This window comes from Patella vulgata, chromosome 3, assembly GCF_932274485.2.
Source record: "Patella vulgata chromosome 3, xgPatVulg1.2, whole genome shotgun sequence".
Lineage (NCBI taxonomy): Eukaryota > Metazoa > Mollusca > Gastropoda > Patellidae > Patella > Patella vulgata.
In genome coordinates, this window is record NC_065881.2 from 56,595,437 (window position 1) to 56,608,966 (window position 13,530).

The window sequence follows — 13,530 nt, forward strand, 5'->3', positions numbered from 1 at the left end:
TTTGTATATTTATATGTATTATACATAACATGGTTATTGAATATATATATGTACATACACAAACAGTTTATTTTCCCCAAAATCAATGTTCACAATAAGTGTGTGAAGATATATCAATGGAGTCAAACTGGTTCTTGTCATTATTTAAAGTATAAAATATAAATGAGACATATTGATGAAATAGCCATGCACACCTGCTCTGCCTCCCAACAGACAATTGGAGGTTAAAGTACTTGAATAAACTTGGTTGAAACCCTGTTCTTTGTTATCAATCTGTCTATAAAAAAACACAATATGTTTCTTTATAGGGCAACGATCTTAAACCCCAAAATGGCAACATCAGTACTTTATTACTTTGTATTACTTCATTAAAGTTGTCTTACCATTCTGTAACAATAACATAAAATCGTCCTAAAATTACAATAGTTTTTATCTTCCAACTCATTTATTTTCATATGTCTTCATGGAAACAAACACATAGCATTTTTGGTTGTGATAACAGTCACCCGCAAAAATATTTCTCAAACAAGTAAAGCTAACATTGTCTAGCCTCTTGGAGATAGCAAGTTGTTTTTTGTCAAGACTCGTCTTTAATCTTTTGAGCTTCAATAAACTCCCTCAAACAACATTAGTAACCTTGGGGGTGATCATTGCCAAAAAAAAGGTTGGATATATAGTATGGGTGTAAAGTCTGGAGAACTGTTAACACAATGATGTGTTTAATTACACACACCTTGCTACTGTAACCACACGACAAGTGACCCGAGGCATTTTTTATCATCTACTCCTTTGTTTCTATATGCACCCCAATGACTATAGGCTATTTAGTTTTCCCATTCAGGTGAACGTCATTACTCTTTGTACATTTTCAAGCATTGGAACGAACAAACACTAAATGCATTAGAATCCTGATATTGATTGTTCTAGCTAACACGCCAAGCTTACGTTCTTGAGAAGGAACAACATTTGTATTCCACAACTTCCAGTATAGCGCTTCTTGTTTGTTTTCTTGTTCAAATCCAATATTTTGATGGAGGCTGTTTACGAACGAAAACAATTAAACACCAAGTTGTCCGTGAAATCGATAGTTGATGTAATTGGGGAAAAATGGTCATGTTTTATTGCCTTACCGACCACAATATCATGTTGACACAATGATCAATTTCATACAAAATATTCCTTGACTGTTTTCTTAACTCAAGTCTTGTGTTTTACACTACGCGTTGACATATATCCAATAATGTGACTTTGTTATGTTTGCAAAAACTTTACAAAAAATGAAAGTTGTAACATCAGTTCTGTTCCAATTATACCCAAGCCAGAGCAAACACTCCACACATTCTGGGTGATCTGTTACAAAAGTTGCTGCTCTTAAATACAATCATCAAGAGCATTACAATATGTAAATCTCACACACAAATCTGACCAACAAACAAATAAAGATTGGCATGTTTACGACAAGTTAAGCCTATAAAGCAGCCATGAATGGATGTACATAGAACATAATTTGAGATCTACAGGCATTATACCACCTGATCCTGTTATTTGTAATTATTTGCTACTTGACACCAAAATCTACAGTTTAAAGGGCCAAGTAATTTATACAGCACTGTCATGACCAGATTCTAAATAACGGGATCATTTTTCAAAAAAGTCAAAACCATGCCATTTCAAATATCAGGCACAATCAGACAACATGATTCTTTAACTAACAACCAACTTGAACTAATAAGTCTACATGTAAAGTAGAATCGACAACATTTCTCACAACATTATTTCATGGTTTTTTAAAGATAACACAGTAATGTGAGACATGGGAACATCACAACCAGACTATTATGCATGTAGGCTTTACAGAGCATCAATATTGTTGTCCAAGATCTAAAATCAATATAATCTATTATTGTCACCAATGTCTGATCTACCATGCACCAGTAGGTAGATATTCTCTTTCACATAATACTCATGTCATGCCATATTAGTACACCTAACATAAACGCATGAAAAATCCATATTCAATTTTAATCAAATACTGTAATAACCTATGACTCAAACATGTCTCCATAGTATTACAAGACAACTATAAATAGTTTCCTATTCAATATTTAGCTTTAACTCTCTTCTGCATAATTAATATTTTCTATTTACGTACCATAGAATACTTGTATCGTTTAGAAATTCACATTACATATATACATGTATGTGTGTAGGCCTATAGATTTCTAATAAGTCTAATTACAGGTCTTCTGAGTACAGTTGAGTTGGTGCCATGGAAATTCAATAATCAAAGTCATATATTATAAATAGCTAATGTCTACCATCTTACTATTATACCATGAAACTATTGATATTTCTATTATAGATATTATTTTCAAATGATCAATTTATATATCTCACCCATTGTCCAAAGAATTATTCCAGTGAATATACAATGATGCCAAAACTTCAAACACAGAAGCTTACCAGTTTCATAATTTCTTATATTCCTTAGCTATTGTCCATATGTACAACATAATATTATACTGTTTAATATCAGTTCTTTATTCAGGTACATGTATGTTTATGTTAAAACACTTAAATATCTGAGAAGAGTACTGGTAAATGAATAACACTTTCTGAAAAGTAGAATAAGCTTTAAGAAACTCAAACTGGAATTAACTTTAGATTATATGATACAGTTTTGAGGTATTCACAGATTAAAAAGTCAGAACGAAATTTTCGAATGAAGATAAAAAAATTGTTATGCTATTATTTAGATAGTTATAACAGACTATCATGCTCTGCAATACGGAAAGTATTATATGATGGTTGGTTATATTAGACAAGTAATATCTAGACATTCTTATCTTCACCAGAAATTCTAGAATGCCTCTCTTTTTCTACAAATACCATCAACATGCTTTTTACTTTGGCTTTTTTTATAAAAAAATGTTATTTGATTAGAATATCCAAATTTTTTCTTTCAGATACACCTACATGTACAGATGATAAACAGATTTATGTGATGCTTTTATACAGTACACAAACTTGTAAATATATTACATTCTTTCTAAAGAACTACATGTACAGAAAAATGTTCACCTACATGTATCTAGAAAAATGTTCACCTACATGTATCTAGAAAAACTGGAATTATATGCACTACTATTATTATTATTTCAATCCGTTATGACCAGAAACTAAGAAATAATGTTGGTATTTGTATTAAAGGGACAATAACACTCTTGCTGGCTTGAAAGCTCTGGAAAATAAATAATATCTCTATCTAAGTACTAGCTCCGGAAAATAAACAATATCTCTATCTAAGTACTAGATGTTTAAGTGTCCCACCTGTTGTGTAAATTATCCATTACATCCTATTTTACTTGTCCAGAGGGTTCAAAAAATATTTTTAAATCGAAGTTTCATTTGAAAAGATTTACGTTAGACGTTTCAAACCATTATGTTGAATTTTTCAAAATTTTTAAATAAGGCGTGTTAAGATGAAATTTGTATCATCAATTAATTGAAATATTCTAAAATAGTACAATTTGTAGACCAGAATAAAGATTGGGGCATATTATTCAGTTACAACAAGAGTGGTATTGAGCTTTTAAGGGGTGTACACAAAGAACATCTGTCCTGATAAAGAGAAGGTTTCCTAACTTTTCTTAAAGTACAACATGCGAAATGGCCTATAAATGTTCTAACATAAAAAAATATTTAGTATTTAAAGACTTATTCAAATCTAATTAAGCACAAAAACATGCCTATCTTCATAAATGTGGACAAAAAAAAAGATAGTGGCATAAAATTTTAATAATTTTGGGTTAATATACATGTATTTAGAAAGAATACTTTTCATGACCGACCCAGTGTGATCTTGATTGTATCTGAAATTTACTCTGCAATATCGCCTTTTAAACTAACATGTAAATTATTGTCTGTATATAAACCGAATCAAATCAGGTACATGTATAAAATATATTTTATCAGGTCATCCATGAAAATGAATTGATTGAATTTCATGTTATAGATTAACAATTGTCTACTATCAATGTTAATTTATTTGTGGATTCTATTGGAGTGCTGTATGTATATTATCTACAATTGTGCAATATGGATGATGTTTAATTTGCATTTCATGTATCAGATTCTGTTTGCCATAAATTTAAATAAAATATCAAGAAGTATTCACACTGAACATAAATATAACGAATTTCTGTAACTTCGTTGTTCAAAGAAAATAAATTATGTAACAATACACTTATTTCTTAAAGAATTCGACAGATACGACCATAACTAAATTTCAAAGATGTTTTTCGCCACAGTATTAACGTATAAGTGTAAGATAAACTCTCAATTCAAATACGAAAGAAAATCGTAGCATTTAATACATGTGTGACGTTTTAGGTCCATTCTTGGAAGCCATTTTCAAAATGAAAACTACAACCAGCTACCGAATGAAAATGTCGGTGCCAAGAGAACCGAGTTAATTAGCTGTCAGATTACAGAATCTCCATTTTCCTCTTCTGTGTTTACCAATCCTCGTTCAAAAAACATTTTCATAAATATCATCCATAAATCACACATAACAAAGATTTCGGTTGAGTCTTATCTCTTGCTTCAAATAATTAAGATAAATAAACCGGCTACTGTGTATATCTTGGAACGACTTTCATCCATTTCCACAGACAAAGGAATGGTCCGCTCATTTGACGTGATTCGTGACGTGATTTTTTTCCATGAAACAAAATTTTCTTGTCTTAGGAATTTTAAAACTTACCTCCACCAACCATCTTGAAATGTTATCACAAAAATGTAGATAGTTCACAACAACAAGTAGCGAAAAAAAACACCAAAATCACAACAGCTATACACACACAACTGTACTGTACACCAACTGCTCTACAGAATAAACCAATACGAGTAGTAGGGTATATTTATAGAGGCATGCCTATTCATAAACTCCCGATGACATATAATTGGTCTGTTCCATTTGTGTTAGCTGCTTCATCAATAGTTTATAGGCAGTTCCATTAACAGTTCACCTAAACCCTTTTGTTTGCATGCGAGAGTCACAGAACAAAGAACCTGTCACCCCTAGTATAAACAATGGACCGTCTCGTCTGTCAAAGCGGTACCGTCGTTGATTGATGAAAAGTGCTAAGTTAATCAACTTCAAACTAAATCCGAACGCGTAAGATTAACGCAAATGACAAATTAGATCACTAATTAGCCCTTGCTTAATCAGGTAATTAAGAGTAAGTATGAACAACAATTTACAAATCTGTTTTATTGAAAGACGAAAAAAGTGTTAATCAAAAAGTGGACCAGCCTAGTCAACCACACGCGCCATGCCAGATGGTTAGAAGTATGAGCTACCATTGGACAGCTGGTATTCTGAATTAAGGCCCGTAATACCATCACTTACTAACTGAAAACATCTGGGCACGGAAGCGTATCATTATAAAAATTATTACTTTTTGTATAGCTTTATATACCTTCAAAGATAAAAGATGCCCCAATTGCACAAATTTAAAGAGATATATTGGAATACGATGCCTGACCATGGGTTCTATTACGTCAAGCCAACACGTGGTTACACTGCATTTTCATGTGTAAACTAATTGATCTTAATAAAGTAAAAATAAACTTGGAACACTATGACAAGGCATGGTTTTGTGAAGAACATATAGACAAGGGAATAACTAATCAATTCTGTCTAGCAAAAACATTCAGAACATAATGATTATCTTCAAGAAACAAAGAAAAGTCATTAGGGGCACATTTTCCCACTACTATCAAATTCAATAGCTTTCTTTCATATAATTAATTCCAAATAACTCAGAATTCCAAATAACTGAGGATAACTTTGTCATACTCTTCTTGGTTGGTGATTAAATGTGATCCAGAAATGGTTTCAAACAGGTTTTTTTCTGAAAGCTTTTTTTTATGGAAAAAAAATGGTTGAACTTCCCCTGCTCATGTATTTTAAGAGTGCAACACATAATAAAAAATGTTGACTTGAAAACAGTTGTTACTTTAGGTAGTGAAAACTACCAGTCGAGAGGGAATAGTTTTTGTTATATTAGGTGAGTAACTGCCAGAGAAATGGCTTGCTAAATTACTTTAGACTAAAATAGTTAGAACATATGGTGTTAAGAGGTTATAAATAACGTCTTTTTTCCCATTATCCTCATTCAGCAATGTCCTATTGGTAGGTGTACACATTCTTGAATTCATTACTTCTATCATGCAAATTTACAAAATGGTACCTACACCTTGTCTACCATGGTTTATAGGAATGAGAAAACCTTTTCCAAATAAATAAACAGTGTTTTGCTTATTTGAGGTTTTGTATGAAATATTGTTATACATGATGTTCCCTCACTGTTTGTTTATATTTATTTGCACTAGTTTGTATTTATGTGTATAGGACATCTACAATATAAGTAAATGATGTAGAGCTTATTTTTGCATTACGTTAAATGGTTTTATGATGTTGATATTATTTGTTTATATTATAAGGTATACAATTAGCACCTCTTCTGCATATTATATTATTGATAAGAACTATACAGTTCATCAACATAGGGTACACCATTGAATAAAGACCGAACTATACCTAATATACTATTTCTAGTGATATATTGTCTCATCAAAATCCCAATAAAGATCCAATTCAACTTTTGTACTATAAGTGAACACATGTATGTCAAGATGTGGTAAGCCAGACTGAAGGAATATAAAAATTGAAGGAATATAAAAAAAATAATACAGTTGGGCTGGGTTATAATTCTATTGGTCCCCACCTTCCCATTTAAATTACACACAGAATTATTCAAATTGGAATTACCCTGTTTGTCACAGAGAAGTCAGTGTATTTGAACAAAAAAAAAGAAGCACACTTAATGCTTCAGTTCATTTTCTATTGTCTTAGAAATGTCTGTCATCGGATAGTTAATTTAGTCAACCATATCAGTCATCTCCCCATGTCTTCTCCGCCCCTTAATAAGGGGACATACATGATCTATTGGTTAAGAAATCCTCCATGTCCTGCTGTCACTTTAGCTGATTAAACACGGTTTTTCTTGGCTTCACCCACATCTGCCCAACCAAAAGTAACTGGATTTAATGTTTTAAATATGAATTTTATTCAATTCATCTTAGTTCCTAGTACATTAAGCTAATACTAGTGTAATATTTGATTATTAGAACATAAGTAATTTGAAAATGTATTGTGGAATTAACTCTCAAAGGTTGTATGAAAATATTTTTGGAAGATGTCTTAAAGTAGAATTGTCTTAAGACTTGCAATGTAATTTAGTCTAATGGTTAAGTATATAAGCAGCCATTAAGCCTTAAATACTTAAAGGCTTAGTAGAAAAATCCCCGGTAACAAACTTGACAAGACTGTGTGGATATAAAAAGATTTTATCCAGGACGCGTTTCGGGCGTTCGCCCTTTATCAACTGGTTACAAAAATGATCCCGTTACCGGGTATATATAGACAATAGAATTATTGCGCATGCGCATAACGTTGAGGATTAATAAAATTAATCCCTATAGAGGTTTTTTCGTCATCTTCTTGGGATTATTTACTTAAAGGCTTGATGAAAGAGACATTTTAATATCACAATGGTGACGTTTACCTTGTTTTACAAGAGCTTTTAATAGAATTTCGAAAATGAAAATTGAAATATTTTGAATGTATTTGGTAAGATTAAACAATGTCACATTATAACACATAACAAAGAGACAACAGATTCCTGGGCATTTTTTTCCAATCAATAAATTCCATGGTTCCCTGAGGACAAGGTTCCTTTGACCTCAAAAGATGCCATCAAGGGATGGAATAAATCAATAATGTGCCTTGTGTTCAGCATGGTTGAATTTTCAAACTAATCAATGCTCGAAAGGCTACTCAATAAAAATCTCAATCTTTAACCATGCTTCCAATACAAATTGTGTTAGGATTTTATTCAATTTTACACTGGAAAAAAATGTATCTTCTGGCAATATTTTCCCTCAATGTAAATAAATATAGATCCCTTAGATATTCATATTTTAATTATTGACAGAATAATCAAAAATACTAAAGCAGAAAAATTGACAATAGGTAGACCTTGATATATAATTAATGCTAATTCACTAATTGATTGTATAGGTTGATCACCTTCTTGGAAGCTGCCATTTCCAGATACCTTTAGGCCTGAATTAATGGGGGTGCTGAGTTTGCTGCAACTAAAGGCCCCAATATTAAAGGTGCCCCTAAATTAGTTAAAAATGTTTTTTATATAAAGCATATAATTTATAATTTTATTTATTATGTTGTGTATGTCTGTGTGAAAATAAATCTATACATTTACCATACTTATCTGTATAGAAGACGTTCCCTGATCTGTTTTTTTTTTAAAAACATAACTTAGTTAAAAAAGTACATTTCCATTCCTAAATAGTTCAGTATTGTAAGCTGTGAAACTTAGGTAAATAAAACAGTTCCTTAAATTTTGGTGCATAATATGTATATTTTAAATAAATTATGTCAAAGTATACTCCAAAAAGCTGGGACTATAAGCTTTAAAGGAGCTAAATCTCTATTCTTTGGCAATGGACACAAATGGGTCACAGTGCATATAATAATGTAATATGAATGTATATAAACTGATTTACATTCAATCGTTTCTGTTTTTACTGTAATTTCTAATCAGTTCGGCAAAATACGCGAAGATTCCAAATTGAATGGTAGTCTTTGGCATCTGGTTATTCCAGTCTACACCGATAGTATTCTCCTGTGGGGTATGGTTAGTCTCATTTATTGAGTCACTTCATTACAAATTGCACTCGAAAGCATTCTACGTGCCGATTTTAAAATTTTCATTTTGTCTTAAATATTGGGTATCAGAAGCCCATCTTTTCACGGTAAGATAACAACATCAGTGTTGATTTAAATTGATCAATAAGTCGTGTTTGCAATGTCAAAGACTGTGGATGATATTGAGTTAAAAACTTTAAAGTCCAGTTGCATTCTTATGACTTATTGTTATTTTACACCATAAACCTAATAATTAAGGTTTCTATAGCGCTGATTCCATGCATATTCATTTTTATGAAATCTATATTTTCATCAACAATAAACTGAACCATGATTATTTTATTTTCGTGCCCATAAGAAAGAAATTGCCAAATCATACTGCTGACTCAGTCTGCCCCTGAAATATTTAAGTCTTATGATTTTGTTTTAAAACTACTGGCATATAAAATGAAGATAATTTCATCAGTTGTTTCAAACTGCAGTGATATGAATGTCTGAAATTAATCAAGAAATTTTCAGTCTTAAGATGTATGCGCACTGGTAATATTATTCTCTTAAATGTAAGTGATTGGCATGACTTCAACAATTTTATGATTTCAATTTTTTTCTTATAAAATTTTTACTGTTGCTAAGATAGCATGTCTTGAAATGATTAAGGCCGGAGGTCAAATTCCTCTGGGAGTCATTGATGAAGCCTGCACATGAAGATCATAATATCAATAACACTGATTTGACTTTTCAGTGTAAAAAAGTCATCTGGATATGCCATGATGGTTACTGAAAAAATGAAATGGTAGAATAATTATGGAGTATTATATGTAGGAGATATAAAGTAGACGTTATTTTGTTAAGAAGAAAATGTTGATCTTCATAATCATAAAACCCTTGTGGCTGTCAAAAGGTATTAGCTAGAAAGCTACTTGTTGCAGATTTAGATCCTGCAAAATATTACTTTAAAACCTATTTATCATCCGTGCTTGTCACAGGATTTAAGTTTGCCATCATTTCCCAGTGATGTGTAAAGTATGAAATTTTTAAATATTGAGTAATGACTCATTTCTTCTTTAAAGATTTATTGTTATTTGAAGATATTTTTATAACAGCCGAGATAGTGTGCAGAAATGTCTTTACTCATTAAAAAATCAGAATGAAATTGCAGGAGTGTTAATCATGGTAATCATACTAAGAATCATGAATTACTGGTAGACACAAGCTGAAAACTGAAAAGAACGGAACAATGCAAAATTTTCATTGGACTCTACCCTATCTAGATCATCAAAAACCCACAGAAAAGGAACATTTCCCCTTCAAATTAAATTGACATCTTGTTATTTTCTTGTTTAATTACGTTTAGTATTAACAGAGAAACTTGAATTGTTTTAGGGAGGAGAGCAGGACCTGACTTTCTCCGAAAGTAAGATACAGTATTTATAAGATGTCACTGTTTACTTTTGTTGAAATTTCCTCCCAAAATATTATAAACTAGAACTGCGATGCAATGATGACGGGTTTCACCGGTGCCATGTTATTCTTGAACTGATGTCACTACCCAAAACAATGAAAACGTTAAACAGATTTCCACATTTGCATTGCACACGTTTTAAAATGGACACAGAATTAGACTTTAAATCCAGCAATATCATTTCCATTATACAACGAAGTCTCGACACGATGACGTCACTTCCATTATCAACAAAATATTTAAATTGGATTACAGAAATAACCACTTCGAGTGTCCTTTGAACGACAGAAATTTAAAATTTAAACAGAATTAACCCTTTATAAAGCCTTTAAAATGCGAAAAACCTTAAAAAGTGATACTGACAAAACTGTTTATTTCTTGGCAAGGGAAGACGCTATAAACACTGTTTTGATGCCTATATGATAGTATTGATTCATACTATTTGTCCATTGAAATCAAATATCATAATTTTATATGAATAATGAATAGCTCTTACTTCAAACAAATATTTGTATTTGAAGCTAAAAATACCTTTTTTGCCAAAATGACATTACTTCCGGTGATAATGAAAATCTTAAATTTGTGCAAATTGACTATTTCTCGGAAACTGCTCATATTACAAACTAATTTTAACTTACATTTTCTTCGTATGGATTAATGTTACATGTTTATGATAGTTAGAAGGAATATTTTAAAATATGAAAGAAAAGCCTGAATGGGTTGTAAATAGCCCATTTTTACACCTTTTTTTTTTACCTTTAAATCGAAATGGCGCCCATTTTTACACCTTTTTTTTACCTTTAAATCAAAATGGCGCAAATACAAAACCGAAATTAAAAAAAAACGAGTCCAAGATTTTTTGCGTCTGGGGCATTCATCTTGATCTCTCAGATTTATAAAAATTAATATTTACTTGCAAAAAGGCGTTCCGAACTGTCAAAATTGTAGTTTTTGGCAAAATTACATCACTTCCGGTGCCGACAGAAAACTTTATCGGTAACAAAAGAAATAAAATTTGGGGCCACAGAGCATATAACTTTGTTTTATACAAATCGAACAATAAATAATTAATCTAGACCCGAAAAACTGAATTAGCAAATGGCGGCTAGCACAAAGTACTGAGAGAATTTTTTTTCATATTTTTGCTCAAGTCCGAAGACCCTTTAATCCTGTGCAAAATACCATCACAAAATATTCATAAATAAAAAAGTTTTTTGTAAAAATTTTAATTTTCAAATTTTGGCGCCTAATATCTGCGAAGATTCGTAGAAAATCAAAAATCTAAACTACCGTAGCTATGTGCCCTGTCTCAGGCTTTGTTAAAATGTATCAAATGTTCAATCTAATTAAAATATAGATCTATATTTCGTTTCGTTTTATACTTTCGATGGCCTACACTATATGTAGATCTAACAAGTTATAGTGGGAGTTCACGTTCTATGACGTCAGGTACCAAGCGAGCGACATTTGACCCAATTACGTCAGTCATTCGATTAACCAATTAGCGACCGCCATGTATTTTTTATCTACTTTTGCTTTGTTTTGATTGCTATTGCCGCTAATGTTTACCCACAGTTCCGCGCAAAAAAAGGTCAAACGCTCGATTCGACAGATCATTTGATTGGCTGACCCCTCATTTCAAGCAGAACACAAGTTAAATAACAATGCTTCCAGATCCAAGTGTAGTAAAGACAAATAAAATCAAAATTTTGAACTATAAAAACGAAACGAAATTGGATCTGTGTTTTAATCATATTGTCAAATGTTAAAATCCGACGATTATTGTTAAAGGAGCTAAATCGCTAATATTTGGGACCTAGAAATTGACAAAAGCGGGTCGCAACGCATATAATACTGTAATATGAATGTATATAAACTGATTTACATTCAATGGTTTCCATTTTTACTCCAATTTCAAATCAGTTATGTTCGGCGAAGTAAGACAGCAGTCTCAAGCGAGTGCAAATTTCTAGCGTCTGGTTATTCCAGTCTACATACGCGTTTGATTTGGTGCAATGTGTCTAGCCTCGTCCCTCAAGTCTCTTGATACAACTGGGGCTGAAGCGCATTATGGTACACGATTCGTGTACCAATGGTAAAATGTTTATTTTGTCTTAAATATTGGATATCAAAAGCCCATCTTTTTCTGGTAAGATCACAACATAAATGTTGATTTAATTTGACAAATAAATCGTGTTTTCAATGTTGAAGATTTTGGATGATAATTAGTTAGAGACTTAGCTACTTTAATATTACGCCAATATTTGAAAAAAGGTCACACCCACTTTCCCAGTAAAACCAAAGACATCGAATTGATCCGACAAGTAGTTTCTGAGATATGCTCAAGTGGAAAAAAAATAATAATACCCAGTGTGAAACCCTAATAACGAAGTATGTAACATTCAAATGAGTTTTTTATATTCTGTTGGTGTCATCCCTGATTTTCAAAATTCATGCCATAATTTGTTTTTCTGGAAGACCATTTCTAAGGTAGAAAAAACAAAGTCATATCCAAGGGCAAAAACAGATTATATTGTGAGCTATAGAAAGCACTCTCTGGCACAATGACACATCATATCCTAACACATTACTGTAGAGATTCATTATTTTCCCCTCTTTTCAAGGTTTTATGGCACTAATCAATATGGATCAGCTTATTATAGTAGCTTCAACAAACCTCATGTTTCAAGACTTAAAAACATGAAGAAAATAGAACCGGAGACAGTATTAAGAATAATACATTTATAATCTTGTATGTTACTCGCTGGTTTTATATACATATATATATTTCTCTATTAACATTTATTCCTTTGGAAAGGTCTATTGTGAAATCTCTAACAGTAAAAAATGATAATAGCTTTACAAATTTTGCAACAACATGTATATAAAAAGATTTGCTTCTTGACAGAATGGCATCTATAAATGGAAGCAATATTTTGCATTCAATTTTTTTACTGTTCTGTTTCTGAACATGAGACTAAAGCAACCAACTTTTTACAGTATTCTTTTATTTATGATAGCCTAAAATTTTTTAACTGACTTTATTCTAAGCCTTGGATTGTTGATTGCTATTACGGAGTAATTTCTTCGCTTTTAATTTAGTGATGTAATTTGATTTAATATGAGGATAGCAAGTATATGTATGATTAAAGAAATATTTCCTTGCCAGTCTAGATGCTAAATGATGCTAAATACAGTGCCATTAATTGGAAATAAAAAAGAATCTACCGAAAAAACATTTGTTGCTAACGTTGCCCTACTCCTTGTCACA

The 13,530-nt window shown here is 31.6% G+C and overlaps 1 protein-coding gene and 1 long non-coding RNA gene across 6 annotated transcripts in view; one reads left to right on the forward strand and one right to left on the reverse strand.

Moving 5' to 3' along the window:
• LOC126814624 (CUGBP Elav-like family member 3-B) overlaps nt 1-13,530 on the reverse strand; it is a 137,964-nt gene that overhangs the window by 16,075 nt on the left and 108,359 nt on the right. The window lies entirely within an intron of this gene.
• Nucleotides 5,119-13,530, forward strand: part of LOC126814644 (uncharacterized) — a 64,344-nt gene continuing 55,932 nt past the window's right edge. Inside the window, exon 1 of the long non-coding RNA XR_007677688.2 lies at nt 5,119-5,243. This is a non-coding gene — a long non-coding RNA (uncharacterized LOC126814644). The remainder of the gene's footprint in view (nt 5,244-13,530) is intronic.